The 20000-nt window shown below is 40.4% G+C and overlaps 1 protein-coding gene across 1 annotated transcript in view; it reads left to right on the forward strand.

The window, feature by feature from the left end:
- The first annotated feature begins 2670 nt into the window (after nt 1–2670).
- LOC144959431 (uncharacterized) overlaps nt 2671–20000 on the forward strand; it is a 38946-nt gene continuing 21616 nt past the window's right edge. The window contains exon 1 of the mRNA XM_078892015.1: nt 2671–2972. The gene's annotated coding sequence lies outside the window, so the exon portion shown is untranslated. The remainder of the gene's footprint in view (nt 2973–20000) is intronic.

Below are 20000 nucleotides of genomic sequence, written 5' to 3' on the forward strand. Positions count from 1 at the left end.
AAGAAGAGAAGAAGAAGAGAAGAAGAGAAGAAGAAGAAGAAGAAGGAAGAAGAGAAGAAGAGGAAGAGAGAAGAAGAGAGAAGAAGAGAAGAAGAAGAAGAAGAAGAAGAAGAAGAAGAAGAAGAGAAGAAGAAGAAGAAGAAGAAGAGGAGGAGGAGGAGGAGGAGGAGGAGAAGAAGAAGAAGAAGAAGAAGAAGAAGAAGAAGAAGAAGAAGAAGAAGAAGAAGAAGAAGAAGAAGAAGAAGAAGAAGAACCATAGCATTTAAAGTACAAGCCATGGGATTATCTGCTTCTTTGAGCACTACTTACTAACGACAACAAGCCATATGGTGAGCTAACCTAAAATGAAGTATTTAAAAAAATCCTGGTGTCAAGTATCAGTTAACTTGTCGTCACTACGCAACAAAACGATGGATGCTCACGTACTTGAGGCCCCGCTACTGGCTAGTAAGTATGTAGAGAATAGGCTTCAACTTTCATGACGTCACTTCCCTCGTAATCACTGACGCGAAGTAACTTAGTAACTGGTTCTAAACTATCGAAACAATGGCCTTATGAAATACTTCTCCGACAAGCATAAAAGTGTATCCAGAGGAGAAAAACATTATAAATCTGATCATGTTTTGACTTTTATACATTCTGATCACACGGTATGTGAAAAAGTTATAGCCAGCATGAAGAATAAAAAGTACCGATTTTCTTTTTTTTTTTTTTTTTTTAGAATCAAGCTGCTCGTTGGTGGGCGGACGTGACATCAGACCTTTGAATCCTATTGGCCAAGACAATTATTAACCATTAGATTTTTGACCAATCAAACACGGACATTGTGATACACCTACAAACGTGATCGGACAAACATAGACTGATTTTCCACCTGTCCCACATGTACCCGATGTGGGCAAGAACCCGAAACGGCAGAGTATCTAGTTGAACGGTGTGTTGTGACGATGCTACCGGACTTTGCTGATTGGGTCGATCGTCATAACATAGTAGTGTGAGAACTATAAGAGCCTGTTGCTGTTCTATTGATCAAACGGTAGAACAGTGGGTATTATACTCAGACATATACCATCTTCCATCGATAGTACAACCTGTGAAGTTCATTATTTTTACCAATTGGATTCAATAGTCTGATGTCACGTCGCCCAGCAACGGCGGCCATCGTGGTTATAAACAAAGAAAATCGGTAATTTTTATTCTTCAAGCTGGCTAGAACTTTTCATATGTCTTGTGATCAGAATGTGTAAAAGTCAAAACATGATCAGATTTATAATGTTTTTTTCCTCTAGATACGCTTTTATGCTCGTCTGAGAAGTGTTTCATAAGGGCGTCCGCCAATGTTCCGATAGTTTAGAGCCAGTTACTAAGTTATCATGCGTCATTACGGGAAGTGACGTCACGACTGTTGAACGGTATTTCACTCTATCTTTTAACGTGTAACCCCCTCCTTACCACCCACATTCGTTACGATGCAGCCAACATTTTTCTCATTCTGATTTCATTTGTACATCATAATGTTTGGGGAAAGAAAATGTTTGCTATAAACGTCTTCTTCGTCAAGCACCAAGTCTGTGCCAGACATCGGTGATCATGGTGCGCCATTCATCTTTCTAATCACATAACCTCAGAAAACTAATATTACTCTCCTCTTTCTTTGCCACCCAGCTGTTCAAACTATCCAAATATGTTTTTCTTGGTCTATCTTTACTCTTTTTACCTTCTATCTTTCCTGTGAGAGCAAGATGTTTAATACATTTATGTCGATTTAGGTTCCCGCCCTAAAAATTGCATTTGTCTTTTTCTTATTGTACGAATTAATAACCTATTAGTTTCAGCTGGACGTCTAGTTAAAGTAAATTAACACTGTGTTGAAGAGCTCGTTTAGCGAACAAATAAGTATAGCAAGAACTAACAGCTTTTGTGTTTGAGTGAAAATAAATCTATTTTTGTATAGGTTGGGTGTGAAGTTTTGGGGACAATCCGGAAAATGGCTGGTAAGGAGGGAGAGAGAGAGTTAATGTTACACATTGTTTTGTGTGTTGGTACAATTGATGGTGCTGGCGGATGGCATGAGTATTCCAACCAATCGCATTGCATCAATACTACCGTTTTAAAATAAAATAAATAAAAATAAAATTACCTTTATTCATCCCCAAGGGGAAATTTGTCTTTAGGGTTTATTCCAAGGGAAGACTGGAATAACCCAGGCGTCAGCCGCAGAGCAGCACCGCAAAGTCAGCTAGGGTGAGGTGACTTGCTCAAGGCCACACAACGCAGCGGCGGGTGATTGAACTCGGTACCTTTCGGGTAAGAAACAAAGACCGTACCACTGAGCCACGCTGCCCCTCGAAAAAAAAAAAAACTTGCTCACTCTGTTTAATCCCCCCCCCCCCCCATCTTGGTCCCAACACCCAAGGTTCTTTCTTCCATTATTAATTTTGTAGTCCAGAGACTGCCATGCCAGTTCATTACGCCAACGCATAAATCAAGGCGGGTGGTGGGTTTTGGGTGGCGATTGTTTCCGCCCCCCCCCCCCCCCTTTTTTTTTTTCTTTCTCCACCAGACGTAACAGCAACAAGTCAACACTAATCGACCGACCACCATCGCCGCGCCCACGCAACTCACTCACTCACTTCTGCCGACTTTTTAGCCGGTTGTTGCGCGCGCAGCGAGTTTAAAAATGGCGATCCCTTGGCGACGAGGCGTTATTCACCGTCAAACGCCGAGGGAGGAGAAACGGTACGACATTGATTAAAGACGTTTAATTTAAGATATTTAATAGTTTGTTGAACAATAGAATATTCCAGATAAGCATAAGACCGATATAAGTTGTAAACACAAGTGGATAATAAATCTAACACGTTACGGGGAGTGATTTATTTATAGATTTGCACGTGATCCAATAGATACTACTATCTTCAACTTCAACTATTTCCAGCTATCGATTATTTTGCTCAAGTCAATACTTACAGGTAAAATTATTATTATTAAAATTATACAGATAGAACTAAATTGACATGATTCAGATCTTTGTTTGTTTGTTTGTTTGATTGTTTGTTATTTTGTTAATTTTTTTTGTGTGTTTTCCATTTATTTTTTATTATCCAGCCATTTTTATGAGTAGTTCTCACTAAATTGTATTAACTCCCTCCTTACCGGTCCTTTTCAGCATTTATAGAAAATGGCAGAAAAATTGATATTATAAACTAAAACAATCTCTCTACAAAACAACTTTATGTTCTTATTAATCAAACAAAGGTCATTCTTCAAAGTTTGTGATGTAAAAAATAATTCTGAATAAGAAAAAAATGTATATTGTGTCGTAACAAATGTGACGATTTTGATGTAGGTGGTAAGGAGAGGGTTAATCAGGCTGGAAACCTTCAAGGTTACACAATGTTTTATGTGTTGGTACGTGATATCCGGCTGGCGGATATTATGATTATTTTTTTGATCGCGTAGCATCATTATCCCAGTCTCCGCTTGGACCTTTATATAATAAAATATTTAGATCGTTTATACCGCGCCTATTCCATATACAAACAGCTCTAGGCGCCTTTTCAATTCAAACATCAAAACTACAAGAACAGGTCATAGATACACAAAACATGCTTCAGACGTTCATATCATGAAAAATAATCTTGAAAAGGAAACTGCTATTAATCTTTCAACTATTTCCTAACAAAATATCTCTTAATTTTTTTCTTCTGTATTGCATTTTTCTTAAGGAAATTGGAAGAGAGTTCCAAATAGAAGGGTCAGCATGAGATAAAAACATATCAGAAAACTATAAGAGCCTTTTTTGGGAACAGTTAATCAAAGGAGATCACTAGATCTTTAAGTTCTGGAAAGAGAGTAAAATGAAATAAGGTTGCAAAGATATGAAGGGGCAGTTTTGTTGATACATTTAAAGCAAAGAACAGCAATTTTATATTTGAGCCTAAATTGAACAGGTAGCCAATGAAGTGACAATAACATGGGTGTCGTGATTTCTTGCCCTTTTTCTTAGAATTAATTATCCGAGCAGAATTATTTTGGATGCGCTGCAAGTTGTGAAGGAGATAGTTTGGAATGTTATGAAGGGGCGAATTACAGTTAATCTGTCCTAGAAAAAATCAATGATGAAACACGCGTTTTTAGGGAGTACTATTAAAACAGTTTGATTATTGTGAAATCTTTCGACAAGGGAACAAAATTCACCAAAGCACACAATTCATGAAAACAGTGAGTTGGTAACGCACTCGCTTCACACGCAAAGGAACCAAGATCGATCCCTGGTACAGTTGAGAGTTCTTTCTGACCCCTCCCCGCCCCCCGCCCCCCGCGCCCTTCCCACGCAGCGGTATTTGGCGATTAGAATCAGTTTGAAAGGTAATTAGAAATTGCTATCGTCGGTTCTACATTATATATAGAAACTGGGATCAACTTCGGTTCCATGGGCCAAATGGGAGCGATCAATATTCATGTTTTCGTCCAACCTAGTCATCGATCACATGATTTTTTGTTGTACAACGATTGGACTTTTCTCAATAAATGTAAACACGCTGCTTTGTTTATGCAAGTTGTAAACGTACATGAGTCATGTTCAGCAAAATGACCAATTGTGACGTCGGAAATGTTCAAACAGTGAACACTTTTTACTATATGGATCAATTTGAGCACACTTTGCAATGTGACCAATGACCTCGTGCACATGGAAATGCAATAAAGACCATGCCCATTCTTTACACTTTTGCAATATTACATACAGACTATGAAAATATTTTCAACCACTGTTTTCAAAACTTTTCAAATTTGCGTTCAAAATGGCGTTTTTAGAAGAAGAAATACCAGTACTTTTACATACCTTGATTGCTGGGAAGTATTGAAATAAAAATAATAGCAATATAGATAGAATGAAGTTGACGTCACTCGGGTCTTTGTTATTGTTTGTTTTGTTTTTTTTTGCCATCCACGTTTATGAGTAATTCCCATATAACTGTATTATCCAGACTATAAACGTTCATATAATTTGTGTGTTCGTCCGTCCATAGATAGTATGCGCTTGGCTAAGAAGCTCGCAACATTGCCATCCGGAAGTATAACAGTTAACACACAAAACTATGTGTATCTATGAACGTTTATAATCTGGTTCAATGAGAATTACTCATATACGCGGATGGAAAAAATCAATAACAAAGACCTGAGTGACATCAAATCCATGCTATCTATATATAATAATAAATGGCATTTATATAGTGCTTTACCCCGCTGTCACAGGCTCCAAGCGCTTTACAGTGACATAAAACAAAACATATTACAGTGAGACAAGTGTGAAGGAAACGTGATACGAATTCAATTTAACAACAACAAAATATGAAAATAATATTGCAACATTATGACGTAAAACGATAAAACTTTAAGCGAGATTTGAACGTTGTCAACGAATCCGAGCATCTCAGGTGTGATGGGAGAGTTCCAAAAATGGGGGGCCGAAAATTGAAAAGACTGTTCACCTATTTTACGCAATGGCTTAGGTTTGACAAGGATTGATTGGTCACTGCTTGACCTCAAGTTTCTATTGGGGACATATATGTTTAGAAGGTCTTTAATATAGGAGGGACTATTCGTGCTCAGGGATTTGTAGACAACAGTACAAATCTTATAGGCAACTCTTTTTTCAACACGAAGCCAATGTAACTCACGGAGAAGAAGAGTTGCTGACGGGTATTTTTTGTTATTGCGTACAATGAGCCTGGCTGCGTTATTTTGAGCAACCTGAAGTTTGCTAATTTTGTCTTTAGCTAAATTCGCCCAAAGGGAGTTACAATAGTCCAATTTAGATAAAGCCAGGGAATTAATTAAAAGTTCTGCTATATGCTTCGGTATTAAATTACGAATTTTGCTTATTTTTTTCATTTCTATGTACATAGACTGTATGGTGTTATTTACGTGGCTTGTCATGGAAAGATCTTTATCAATGATGACGCCAAGGTTTTTTGCTTTATTTGAAAATTCTATTGTGCTATTTCCGAGAGTAAGAGGTGATTTATTTGCCTGTTTAAGGATACTCGGCCTTCCACACATTAAAATCTCCGTTTTACTATCATTTAATTTTAACTTATTGTGGTACATCCAAGATTTAATCTCATTAAAACATCTCGTAGTTCGTTGTATTAAGAACTGTAAATTACTAAGGGGTGCTGAATCATATATTTGCGTATCATCTGCATAAAAATGATAACTCAGATTGAATCTGGATATCACACTAGAAAGGGGCTGTATATATACAGTAAAAAGGACAGGGCCAAGAACAGAGCCTTGTGGCACTCCAAAATTTAGTAAAACTTGTTCTGACTGAACACCATTCACCACGACAGTCTGCCATCGATCCTGTAAATATGATGTAAACCATTTAAGGGCAATTCCTTTTATGCCGAACGTATTTTCTAGTCTTCTTAACAAAATGTCATGGTCAATGGTGTCAAAGGCAGCTGAAAGATCTAAAAGGCATAAAACATTGATATTGTTTGCATCAGCATTACATAACAAGTCATTAAAGATTTTAAGAAGCGCCGTTTCAGTACTGTGTTGATGTTTGTAGGCTGACTGAAAGGGTTGTTCCAAACTGTTGTTCTTAAGATGAGATGTTAATTATGTAAGAACTACCGTCTCCAAAAGTTTTGACAAAAAAGGTAAATTTGATACAGGACGATAATTGTTTAATATATTGTGGTCCAGTGATGGTTTCTTCAGAAGTGGTTTGACGAGGGCACTTTTAAAGCACGATGGAACTTCGCCAGTCAGTATGGATGTATTTATGATTGATGTAATGGATGGTAATAATGTATCGATGGAGCTGGCCAAAAGCTGTGCTGGTAGGGGATCAAGGTCGCAGGATTTAATGGGGGCTTTTTTTATCAACTCGTTTATGAAACTAGGTGAAACTGATTGGAACTTGTCTAAAGGGGTACCACAGAATGTATTTGTATCTATAAATGGTTCATGCCGATCTAGTTCTGAACGAATGTTATGGATTTTGTCTTTAAAAAAGTTGACAAATGTGTTTGGCAAGTCTCTTTGATTGGTTGTAGATGGTAATGAAGTGCATCTTTCACGTCCAAGTAGATCATTGCAGATGTTAAATAATTGTTTACAAGATTTAGAAGTTTCGAATTTTGAAAGAAAATACGTGGTCTTGCCTTTTTTATTGTTGTCTTCCAGACACGAAATGCGTTCTTGAATATTTCACGATGAATCGTAAGGCCTGATGTTTTCAGCAGTCTTTCTGCTCTCCGACACTTCGTTTTAGCTTCTTTAACGTCCGACGTATACCACGGAGCATACTTGCGGTTGGTGACGGTTCTTGTTTGGAATGGCGCATGTTTGTCAAGCGTTTCGATGAGACAACTATTCCACTGGTCTGGAGAAATTATTGAATTTTTAGTAAGTTTTGTTTCTACATCGCCTCTGAAATTGTCCAAATTAATGCCTTTAATGTTTCTGGTTGATGTGGTGGTGGTTTCTTGGCATGGTTTTGAAACGTCAAGATTGAAAGAAATGAGGGAGTGGTCCGAAAAGGGGAGATAATCGACGGTGGCGTTGGTTTTTTGGAACTCTGAATTTTCTACAATTACCCAATCTAAAATATGACCAGCAGAGTGGGTTGGCGTTGTTACGATCTGGCACATATTGTTCTCCGATAATGACTCGTGCAATTTAGCGGTGTCTGTGACGTTGTCGAAGTGAAAATTAAAGTCGCCGAGTATAATTGAATGGCCAGGACGCGTGTGTTGCAAAGTTAGCATCTCGTTGATTTCCTTCCTAACATCAGGTAATTTTATTTTGTTTTTCTTGTTTGCTGGCTGTCGGTAGATGCAGTTGAAGTTGTATCTTGTATTCTGGAGGGATAATCTAAGATCAATGGCCTCCATTGTTTTGCAGCGCATTTCGAGGATTTTCACATGTTTAGATAATTTTGTTTTATAAAATACGCCAATGCCACCCCCTCGCTGATCTTTCCTTGGATACGATCTAAATTGGTACCCAGGGGGTGTCATAGCTTTTTCAACTGGGTCGTCTCCAGACTGTGAAAGCCATGTCTCTACTATAAATAATAAGTTCTTCTCCGTTAATAAATCGTTTAATTCTTCGGTTTTGTTAGGGCAGGACTGTGCATTCAGAAGACCAATAACAATGTGATTGTTGTCGTTTGTGAAACTGTTTGTCGTCGGTACAGTTACAAGTGTTGGTGGTGGACGGGGGTTTGTGTGGGGGCGGGGTGGACGACGAGTTGTTACCATTGAGATGTTATGTTGTTTCCGTTTGCCTCCCGAGGCCTGTTCTTATTAATATAATTGTAAAAAATCGGATCACTTGAGTTAAAAATCACAGCTGGAATGTGACGTTGTTTACGTTTACCGCCTCGAGGCCTGTTGTAAAGTCAGATGTTGAATAAAAGTGTTCACAATTATTAAAATAATGATGGTAGTAAATCACGGCTAAAAATAAGGTGAACAATCTTCGTAAGAGTGCGGCGGCCATTAAGTGACTGTGTAAAAATCTTTTAAAACTTACATTTCGAAGATGACGTCACTCAGGTCTTTGTTATTGTTTTTTGCCATCTGCGTTTATGAGTAATGCTCACTGAACTGTATTAACCCGACTATAAACGTTCATGGATACACACAGTTTTGTGTGTTGGTCCGTTATACTTCCGGATGGCAATGTTATGAGCTTCTTAGCCAAGCGCATACTAACTATTAGACTAACATCAAACAAAACTTTAAAAGATGGCGGATCCTTTGATAAGTGTTCCATGAATCATTGACAAATGACGCTAAGTTATTAAGTGTTGGAATCCAACACCTTTGTATCATCCTGTCTGTTCATCATTGCTTTTTTCTTTGTTTTTTTTTTTAAAGGGTTTTACGGCGCTTGCAACACATTAAGGTCATATCAGCGCCAGTAATAAGGACGGAAATGGGATAGTAAAAAGATCTAGAATTACAATCAAAGCATCCAAGAATAAGGCTGACAAAGGGGAATTGATTCAAATAGGGAACAGATGTAGATTCAAACAGCACACTATCCATGTACTTAGTTTGAGGTCACCTAAATCCTCATCCAGACACAAGCACAGGTCCCCACTAAGAGGAACACACTCTAAAGTTTACAAGTCATATATAATACATAAACAAAATATAATACAGTGTTATAACAGAGAGATGATTTACAAGGAAAAAAATATCATCTCCCAAAACTAACTTAACATTCGACTGTTTCCCTCTCAGCCAGGGCATCCGGCCAGGACCAGGACAAAACTAAGTAATCTCATTCCAAGACGAAGACAGAAAGCATGTTGGAAAACAGACATAGGGGGATAGAAGACACAATATGTACCTCCCTGCCAACTATGGGAGGTCAGGAACCCCACCCACACGATGAAACAACAAAAATACAACGGCTAAAAACTCATTCATCAAATAGAAGTTGAAGTTACGTTCTCCCTCAATGGAATGTATGACCTTTGGAGTTCTCCCTCAATGGAATGTATGACCTTTGGAGTTCTCCCTCAATGGAATGTATGACCTTTGGAGTTCTCCCTCAATGGAATGTATGACCTTTGGAGTTCTCCCTCAATGGAATGTATGACCTTTGGAGTTCTCCCTCAATGGAATGTATGACCTTTGGAGTTCTCCTTCAATGGAATGTATGACCTTTGGAGTTCTCCTTCAATGGAATGTATGACCTTTGGAGTTCTCCTTCAATGGAATGTATGACCTTTGGAGTTCTCCTTCAATGGAATGTATGACATTTGGAGTTCTCCCTCAATGGAATGTATGACATTTGGAGTTCTCCCTCAATGGAATGTATGACCTTTGGAGTTCTCCCTCAATGGAATGTATGACCTTTGGAGTTCTCCCTCAATGGAATGTATGACATTTGGAGTCTTTGATCCTGATAGCTCAGTTGGTATAGCACTTGCTTCACGCGCAAAGGGACCGAGATCGATCCCGGATGCAGTCGAGATTTTGTTTCTGACTCCCCTATCCACCCAGCCGTGAATGGGTAGCTGAGTCTTGTCGATTTGGCGGAAAATGCTTTGCGATAGACTAGCGTCCTATCCAAAGGATAGCAAGCAATTTCTATTGTCCGTTTCATGCTATAGAAACCGGGAAAAACTCGGGCTCCTTGGACCCGGTGGCTCTGAAGGACTACAAAAAAGTCTTTGGTTATGAATTCAAAACCGCCTTTACAAGCAATAAAGAACAAAAAACAAACAAAAGCAAAACAACAACAAACGAGCAAAAAAAAAAAAATCCCCAAAAAAACAAACTAGAAACCCACAACATTGCCATCCGGAAATATAACGGATCAAAACTCAAAACTACATATGTGTAACCTTAGATGTTTATAGTCAGGTTAATACAGTGTAGTGAGAATAACTCATTAACATGGATGGCAACAAACAAAAATAAAGACCTGAGTGAACACAACGATACTTTCTATAGATATTATGCACTTCGCTAAGAAGCTCACAACATTGCCATCCGGAAGTATAACGGGCCAACACACAAAACTGTGTGTAACCATGAACTTTCATAGTCTGAGTAATACAGTTCAGTGAGAATAACTCACAAACGCGGATGGCAAAATATAACAACAAAGGCTTGAGTGACGTCATCTTCGAACTATCTATAGATAGTATGCACTTGGCTAAGAAGCTCACAACTTTGCCATCCGGAAGTATAACTGAACAACACACAAAACGTTGTATAACCTTAAACGTTTATAGTCTGGTTAATAGAGTTTAATGAGAATTACTCATAAACGCGGATGACAAAAAAAAAGAAACAATAACAAAGACCCGAGTGACGTCAACTTCATTCTATCTATAGATAGTGTGCGCTTGGATAAGAAACTCACAACATTGCCATCCGGGAGTATAACGGACCAAAACACAAAACTATGTGTGTAATCTTGAACGTTTATAGTCTGGTTAATACATTTTAGTGAGAATTACTCATTACACCCCTTGTGCGGCTATGTGGTCTAGTGGTATGACACTCGCTTTCGGATCGGAAGGTCCTGGGTTCGAGCCTCGCTCGGCGCATAGTTGAGTCCTTGGAGAAGGCTCTTTACTCACATTCTCTCACCGTACTCAGGTGTAAAATGAGTACCTGGCCGTTAACAGCGTTGTCTTTGTCCGAAAAATTGTAATATCGCCTAACAGGCGTCATATCTCGTCCTACATGTTAAATGTTGCTGTTGACCAGGGACCCCTTGTAAAGCGCTTTGAGCACGTTTAGTGGATATTGCGCTATGTAAAAGCTCAATTTTTATGTAAAAGCTCAATAAACGCGTATGGCAGCAGCTTCTTATGGTTCACACTATTATGTTATGACGATCGACCCAATCAGCAAAGTCCGGTCCGCATTCGTGCACCGTCGCGAACCCGCCTGGTAGCATCGTCACAACACACCTTTCGACTAGATGCTCTGCCGTTTCGGGTTCTTGCCCACAGCGTGGACATATTGGACCCCACTGATGTAACGCACCGGCCGTTAGGCAGCTCCTCGACCGAAGCCGGTTCGCAGCTACCCAGTGTCTCCTCTTACTGGTATCAAAGCCTGGCAACTTCTCACCAAGCTTAGAGGAGTGTAGGTCCCCGCCCCCACGAGGGATTGAATTCGTCCAAACCGACTTCCATCTCGTATGTGCAGCTCTGTCCGTAGTCAGGGATTCTGCGTACAAGGGTTGCCGGGACCTATTTCGGCTCGAAACGGGGGCACCGTTCATTATGCGCATGAGAGGGGTATCCCCATTCCCTCTCTCTTTGATCTTACTCAGCCAGTTTCCCGTAATGGTCTCCCTCTGGACATCGGGGGGCTGGATCGCCACCATTATCGGGCCCCATTCTCTAGGGGTTGTTGCTAGCGTTCCCGACACTATGTGCATCGACTTGCGAAGTTTTACATCCACCTTCTCAACGTTTCTGCTTCTACCCCACACTGGAGCGCAATACTCCGCGGTGGAATAGCATAGTGCCAGGGCGGATGTTCTCAGGAGCGCTTGGCTAGCGCCCCAAGTCGATCCCGCCAGCTTCCTCAGAAGACTGTTGCGTTTCTCTATCTTCCGGACAACCCCTTCGAGATGAACCCGATAGGTAAGGCTGCGATACAACGTCACCCCTAAATATTTTGGATGCGGCTCATATGGGAGTGGCTGGTCCCCGACTAGGACATTCAGTTTACGGGTGTGCCAACCACTGCATAAGTGAAATGCAGTGGCCACGGTTTTTGAAGTGTTCATCTTCAGGTACCACTTGTCAAAGTAGGATTTGAGTCTGGTGACGTCCTCGCTGAGTACGCTTTCGAGACGGGTCCACACTTTACTCTGAGTAACGAGTGCCCAGTCGTCTGCGTATCCCAGCCTCACGTATGGCGAAAAACAATAACAACGACCTGAGTGACGTCATCTTCGTTTTATCCATATAAACCGCTGCGAAATTATCCAGTCCACACAAAATGTTATTCAGGCGGCGCTGAACTGCGGCTGGCGCTCCGGCAAGGCCAAACGGTATGACGTTGAATTCAAAGAGTCCGAACCGGGTGATGAAGGCTGTACGATGTCTGGAGACATAGTGGAGGGGGACTTGATGATTCAATCCAGGGTGCTGGGATATATTGCTGAGATGTCAATAATGCCATCGATACTCGGGATGGGGTGGCAACAAGTGGTCGATAAAGGAACGAAATAGGATTCAGTAGTCTGATGTCACGTCCGCCAGCAACCATCAGCTTGGTTCTAAACAAAAAGAATCGGTACTTTTTATTCATCATGCTGGCTAGAACTTTTTCGCATGTCATGTGATCAGAATGTATAGATAGTATGCGCTTGGCTAAGAAGTTCACAACATTGCCATCCGGAAGTAAAACTGACCAACACACAAAACTGTGTGTAACCTTGAAGGTACTCATAAACGCGGATGGCAAAAAACAATAACAAAAACATGAGTGACGTCATCTTCGAATTACCTATAAAGGTTAAAATATGATAGGATTATACTGTTTTTCTTCTCTCGATACACTCTTATGCTCGTCGGAGATGTACTTCATAAGGGCGTCCGCCGTTGTTCCGATAGTTTAGAGCCAGTTACTAAGTTACTATGCGTCATTACGAGGGAAGTGACATTACGACTGTTGAATCCTATAGATAGTATGCGCTTGGCTATGAAACTCATAACATTGTCATCCGGAAGTATAACGGACAAACACACAAAACTGTGTGTAACCATGAACTTTTATACTCTGGTTGATACAGATTAGCGAGAATCACTCTCAAACGCGGATGGCAAAACACAATAACAAAGGCTTGAGTGACGTCATCTTCGTTCTATCTATTGATCTTTGTTTTTGTTTTCAGCCAGCCATTGTTATGAGTAGCTAGTTCTAATTCAATTCTATCAATCGGACAGTAAACGTTTAAGGTTACACACAGTTTTGTGTGTTGGAACGTTATTTCCGGCTGGCGAAATGTTGCGAGCTTTTTGGCCAACCGCATAACATCAATAGATAAAACGAAATTGACGTCACTCAGCTTTTTGGTAATGTTTTAGCCAGCCATTTTTATGAATACTTCTCACTCAATTCTTTCAATCAGACTATTGTTAGTTCGAAGTTGACGTCACTCGGGTCTTAGTTATTGTTTTTGCCATCCGCATTTATGAGTAATTCTCACTGAACTGCATTAACCAGACTATAAAAGTTCATGTTACACAAAGTTTTGCGTGTTGGTTCGTTATAGTTCCGAATGGCAATGTCGTGAGCTTCTTAGTCAAGCGCATACTATCTATAAACGTATAAGGTTACACGCAATTTTGTATTGGCACGTTATATACAGCTGGCGGCTGTTATGATTTTTTTTGATACACGCATAGCATCAATAGTCTGGTATGATATAATTTAGTGAGTACTAATCACCAAAATAATTGTCTAAACACAATAACAACGAACTAAATGAAATCAATTTCGTTTCTTCTCTGGAATGAATAAGTTGACTTCACTCAGCTCTTTGTTATAATTTTTTCGACAGCCTGTTAGTGATTAGTTCTCTACTGAATTACATGAATCATACTATAAACGTGATAGATTAATGGTTGCGTGAGTTGGTCCGTTTATTTGGTTTGCGGATGTGAAAGTGATGTACCTAAACGCATAGCATCAATAAGTCAACGAAGGCAACTCTCTGCTAAACTCAGATAGTGAATAGGCGTCTAAGTAAAATACTCGTCGCTTATGCCCGTCGTATCAATTGTATTGACCCACGAAACTCTTTGTAACTTTTAACATTTATTGACGCACTGCGTTTAAGTAAAATACTCATATATTCCCGCCGGATGAAACTTGCCAACACACAAAGCTATGTGTAACCTTAATCTTTTTTTAAATGCTGTACTCTTAGGTATTTTACTCACAACATTCCGCTAGCCGGATATAAAGTACCAAAACACAAATCTGTGTGTAACCTTGAACGTTTATAGATAGTATGCGCTTGGCTAAGAAGCTCACAACATTGCCATCCGTATAACGGACCAACACACAAAAGTATGTAACCATAAACGTTTATAGTCTTGGTCAATACAGTTTAGTAAGAATTGGATTCAATAGTCTGATGTCACGTCGCCCAGCAAAGGCGGCCATCGTGGTTCTAAACAAAGAAAATCGGTACTTTTTATTCTTCATGCTGGCTAGAACTCTTCATATGTCTTGTGATCGGAATGTGTAAAAGTCAAAACATGATCAGATTTATAATGTTTTTTTCCCCTTCTGGAAACGCTTTTATGCTCGTAGGAGAAATATTTCACAAGGGTGTCCGCCATTGTTCCGATAGTTTAGAGCCAGTTACTAAGTTACCATGCGTCATTACGAGGGAAGTGACGTCACGACTGTTGAAGCGTATTGCTCATTGAGTTTATTTATAAAAATGCTGGTGCAAAAGTTGTAATGGTGCATCAATATGATTTCACCTTTCAGCGGTGTGGGGCTTTTGGCGTTGTGGTATGACACTTGCCTGTCAACGGTGTGGGGCTTTTGGCCTTGTGGTATGACACTTGCCAGTCAACGGTGTGGGGCTTTTGGTGTTGTGGTATGACACTTGCCTGTCAACCGTGTGGGGCTTTTGACCTTGTGGTATGACACTTGCCTGTCAACGGTGTGGGGCTTTTGGCGTTGTGGTATGACACTTGCCTGTCAACGGTGTTGGGCTTTTGGCCTTGTGGTATGACACTTGCCTGTTAACGGTGTGGGGCTTTTGGCCTTGTGGTATGACGCTTGCCTGTCAACGGTGTGGGGCTTTTGGCCTTGTGGTATGACACTTGCCTGTCAACGGTGTGGGGCTTTTGGCCTTGTGGTATGACACTTGCCTGTCAACGGTGTGGGGCTTTTGGCATTGTGGTATGACACTTGCCTGTCAACGGTGTGGGGCTTTTGGCCTTGTGGTATGACACTTGCCTGTCAACGGTGTGGGGCTTTTGGCCTTGTGGTATGACACTTGCCTGTCAGCGGTGTGGGGCTTTTGGCCTTGTGGTATGACACTTGCCTGTCAACGGTGTGGGGCTTTTGGCCTTGTGGTATGACACTTGCCAGTCAACGGTGTGGGGCTTTTGGTGTTATGGTATGACACTTGCCTGTCAACCGTGTGGGGCTTTTGGCCTTGTGGTATGACACTTGCCTGTCAACGGTGTGGGGCTTTTGGCCTTGTGGTATGACACTTGCCAGTCAACGGTGTGGGGCTTTTGGTGTTATGGTATGACACTTGCCTGTCAACCGTGTGGGGCTTTTGGCCTTGTGGTATGACACTTGCCTGTCAACGGTGTGGGCTTTTGGCCTTGTGGTATGACACTTGCCTGTCAACGGTGTGGGGCTTTTGGCGTTGTGGTATGACACTTGCCTGTCAACGGTGTGGGGCTTTTGGCCTTGTGGTATGACACTTGCCAGTCAACGGTGTGGGGCTTTTGGTGTTGTGGTATGACACTTGCCTGTCAACCGTGTGGGGCTTTTGGCCTTGTGGTATGACACTTGCCTGTCAGCGGTGTGGGGCTTTTGGCCTTGTGGTATGACACTTGCCTGTCAACGGTGTGGGGCTTTTGGCGTTGTGGTATGACACTTGCCTGTAAACGGTGTGGGGCTTTTGGCCTTGTGGTATGACACTTGCCTGTCAACGGTGTGGGGCTTTTGGCCTTGTGGTATGACACTTGCCTGTCAACGGTTTGGGGCTTTTGGCCTTGTGGTATGACACTTGCCAGTCAACGGTGTGGGGCTTTTGGCCTTGTGGTATGACACTTGCCTGTCAACGGTGTGGGGCTTTTGGCCCCTTGGTATGACACTTGCCAGTCAACGGTGTGGGGCTTTTGGCCTTGTGGTATGACACTTGCCTGTGAACGGTGTGGGGCTTTTGGCATTGTGGTATGACACTTGCCTGTCAAGGATGTGGGGCTTTTGGCCTTGTGGTATGAGACTTGCCTGTCAACGGTGTTGGGCTTTTGGCATTGTGTTAGTATGTCACTTGCCTGTCAACGGTGTGGGGATTTTGGCATTGTGTTAGTATGACACTTGCCTTTCAACGGTGTGGGGCTTTTGGCGTTTTGGTATGACACTTGCCTTTTTTAATGCGCATTTATATAGCGCAATAGCCACTATACCTTCTCAAAAGCGCTTATACAAGGGGTCCCTAACCAACAGCAACATTCAACATGTAGGACAAGACATGAAGCCTGCAAGTAGATACTACATTTTTCCCAGTGCATCTGAGGGGTTTTTTTTTTTTGGTTTTGTTTTTAGTAATGTATACATATTTATATTGTTTTTTTAATATTTGTTGTTTTGTTTTTTGGGGGATTTTTTGTTGAGTGAAGAAGGGTGGTGATATTCATATAAACGTTCTACATTTGTTACTGTATTCTCTTTGTTTGTATGTTTTTTTAAAGCTCTTATATTCATTTTTGTCTGGGTGGGGTTCCTGAGGGCAGAGAGGTACTTACTGTGTCTTCTATCTCCCTATATCTTTTTTCCAACTTGCTTTCTGTCTTTGTCTTGGAATGAGATTACTTGGTTTTGTCCTGGCCCTGGCCAGATACCATGGCTGAGACGGAAACAGTCAAATTTATAGTTAGAATTTGGGGAGATGATATTTTTTTCCTTGTACATCACCTCTCTGTTATGCACTGTATTATTTTTGTTTACATATTATATATATATATATAAAATATATATATATATATATAATATATGTATATATATATATATAATATATATATATTATATATATATATATATATATATATATATGATTTGCAAACATTTGAGTGTATTCCTCTTAGTGGAGACCTGTGCTTGTGTCAGGATGAGACTTTTAGGTGATCTCAAAGTAAGTATTTTGATAGTGTGCTCTTGGAATCTACATCTGTTTCCTAATTGAACCAATTCCCCTTTGTCTTACCTTTTCTTGGGTGCTTTAATTGTCATCTAGAAATTTTTACTATCCCATTTTCTCCCTTTTTACTGGGGCTGATATGACTGACCTTAATGTGTTGCAAGCACCGTAAAACCCCTAAAAACAAACAACAAACAAAATTCATTTATGTCCATTACGATTTAGAGCCCACATTTCCTTTTACCAAAGGCCGGGGCGAAAAGTAATGATATTTTCCCAACAAAAATTGCTTCGATGATGGTAAACGATTTGCAATAATTAAATTGCTGAACGGTTGCAATTTAAGATTTATTATTCCAGCCTTTCCTTAAATAGCAACGCGTAATGATATCTGGTTTATAACAATAGTAATTTGTCACGTCGGAATATCACGCGTAATTTTCACTAAAAATCAAATTGTTCAAAAAGAAGTACATATCTATCATTTAAATGTTTATGGAGATGTCTTTTATTCAAAGATGACAAAATTATAGGAATCGAATGAGGGTAAGAAAAAAAATATTTCTTATGGATAGCAATAGTATGCGCTTGACTAAGAAACTCACAACATTGCCATCCGGAAGTATAACGGACCAACACACAAAACTATATGTAGCCTAGAACGTTAATAGTCTGGTTAATACAGTTTCGTGAGAATTTCTCATAAACGCGGAAGGCAAAAAAAAAAAAAAAATCAATAACAACGACTTGAGTGACGTCAATTTCATTCTATCTATACTCTTGCGTTTTGGAATTCGAACATTGTTCACAACACGCACTCCCAAGCTCGTGCAGCGGTTGGGAACATGTCCGTAATTGGATACAATAGTCTGATGTCACGTCGCCCAGCAACGACGGCCATCGTGGTTCTAAACAAAGAAAATCGGTGCTTTTTATTCCTCATGCTGGCTAGAACTTTTCATATGTCTTGTGATCAGAATGTGTAAAAGTCAAAACATGATCAGATTTATAATGTTTTTTTCCCCTCTGGATACGCTTTTATGCTCGTCTGAGAAGTATTTCATAAGGGCGTCCGCCAATGTTCCGATAGTTTAGAGCCAGTTACTAAGTTATCATGCGTCATTACGAGGGAAGTGACGTTACGACTTTTGAAGCGTATTAACAGAAGCAAGAGTGTAAAAATCGTATAGATAGTATGCAGATGACGTCACTCATGCCTTTGTTATTGTTTTTGCCATCCGCGTTTGTGAGTTGTTCTCACTAAACTGTATTAACCAGACTATAAAAGTTCATGGTTACACAGAGTTTGTGTGTTGGTCCGTTATACTTCCGGATGGCAATGTTGTGAACTCCTTGGCCAAGCGCATTCTATCTATAGATAGTTCGAAGATGACGTCACTCGTGTCTTTGTTATTGTTTTTTGCCATCCGCGTTTATGAGTAATGCTCACTGAACTGTATTAACCCGACTATAAACGTTCATGGATAAACAAAGTTTTGTGTATTGGTCCGTTATACTTCCGGATGGCAATGTTATGAGCTTCTTAGCCAAGCGCCTACTATCTATATTATTATTCCACACATTGGTGTTAATTCCCATTTTGATACATGATGATAATCTACTCGGTGTAAATTACCTTTGAAGTGTTCCTTTAGGACTGACGGACGACCTGTCACGACCACTGATTTCACACCTTCATCCAAATCAATTTCCCACCTAAATCCGTTAGAATAAGAAAGTGTCAATGCGCCTAATGCAATCACCGCGAGGTGTACTTATATACAGGTCTGATAGCCCAGATTGTTCTGGAATACTTGAGATTATTTTTTAAAATAGAGCAATATTCACTAAACGTGCTCAAAGCTTTTTACAAATGGTCCCTGGCCAACAGCAACACGTAACATATAAAACGAGACATGACGTCTGTTAGGCGATATTGCAATTTTTTTGGACAGACTCAACGTTGTTTACGGCCAGGAACTCATTTTACACCTGAGTACGGTGAGAGACTGAAAGTAACGAGCCTTTTCCAAGGACGCATCTATGCGCCTAGCGAGGCTCAAACCTTCCAATCCTTAAGCGAGTGTCATACCACAAGACCGCATAGCCACACTATAACAAATACCCCACCTAAATCCATTAGAATAAGATGGTACCAGAGCGCTCAATGCTACCAAACCAACGTGAACTCATATACAGATCTTACAGTCCAACCAAATTGCTATGGCCCCATTGTTGTAATGGAAATACTCTCAAACCAACGTGTACTTTTGTAAAGGTCTGATAACCCAAATTGCTATGGCCCCATTGTTGTAATGGAAATACTCTCAAACCAACGTGTACTTTTGTAAAGGTCTGATAACCCAAATTGCTATGGCCCCATTGTTGAAATGGAAATACTCTCAAACCAACGTGTACTTTTGTAAAGGTCTGATAACCCAAATTGCTATGGCCCCATTGTTGTAATGGAAATACTCTCAAACCAACGTGTACTTTTGTAAAGGTCTGATAACCCAAATTGCTATGGCCCCATTGTTGTAATGGAAATACTCTCAAACCAACGTGTACTTTTGTAAAGGTCTGAT

The sequence above is a fragment of the Berghia stephanieae genome, chromosome 14, assembly GCF_034508935.2.
Source record: "Berghia stephanieae isolate SIO BIC M18660-M18661 chromosome 14, UCSD_Bste_1.3, whole genome shotgun sequence".
In the NCBI taxonomy this organism is placed as follows: domain Eukaryota; kingdom Metazoa; phylum Mollusca; class Gastropoda; order Nudibranchia; family Aeolidiidae; genus Berghia; species Berghia stephanieae.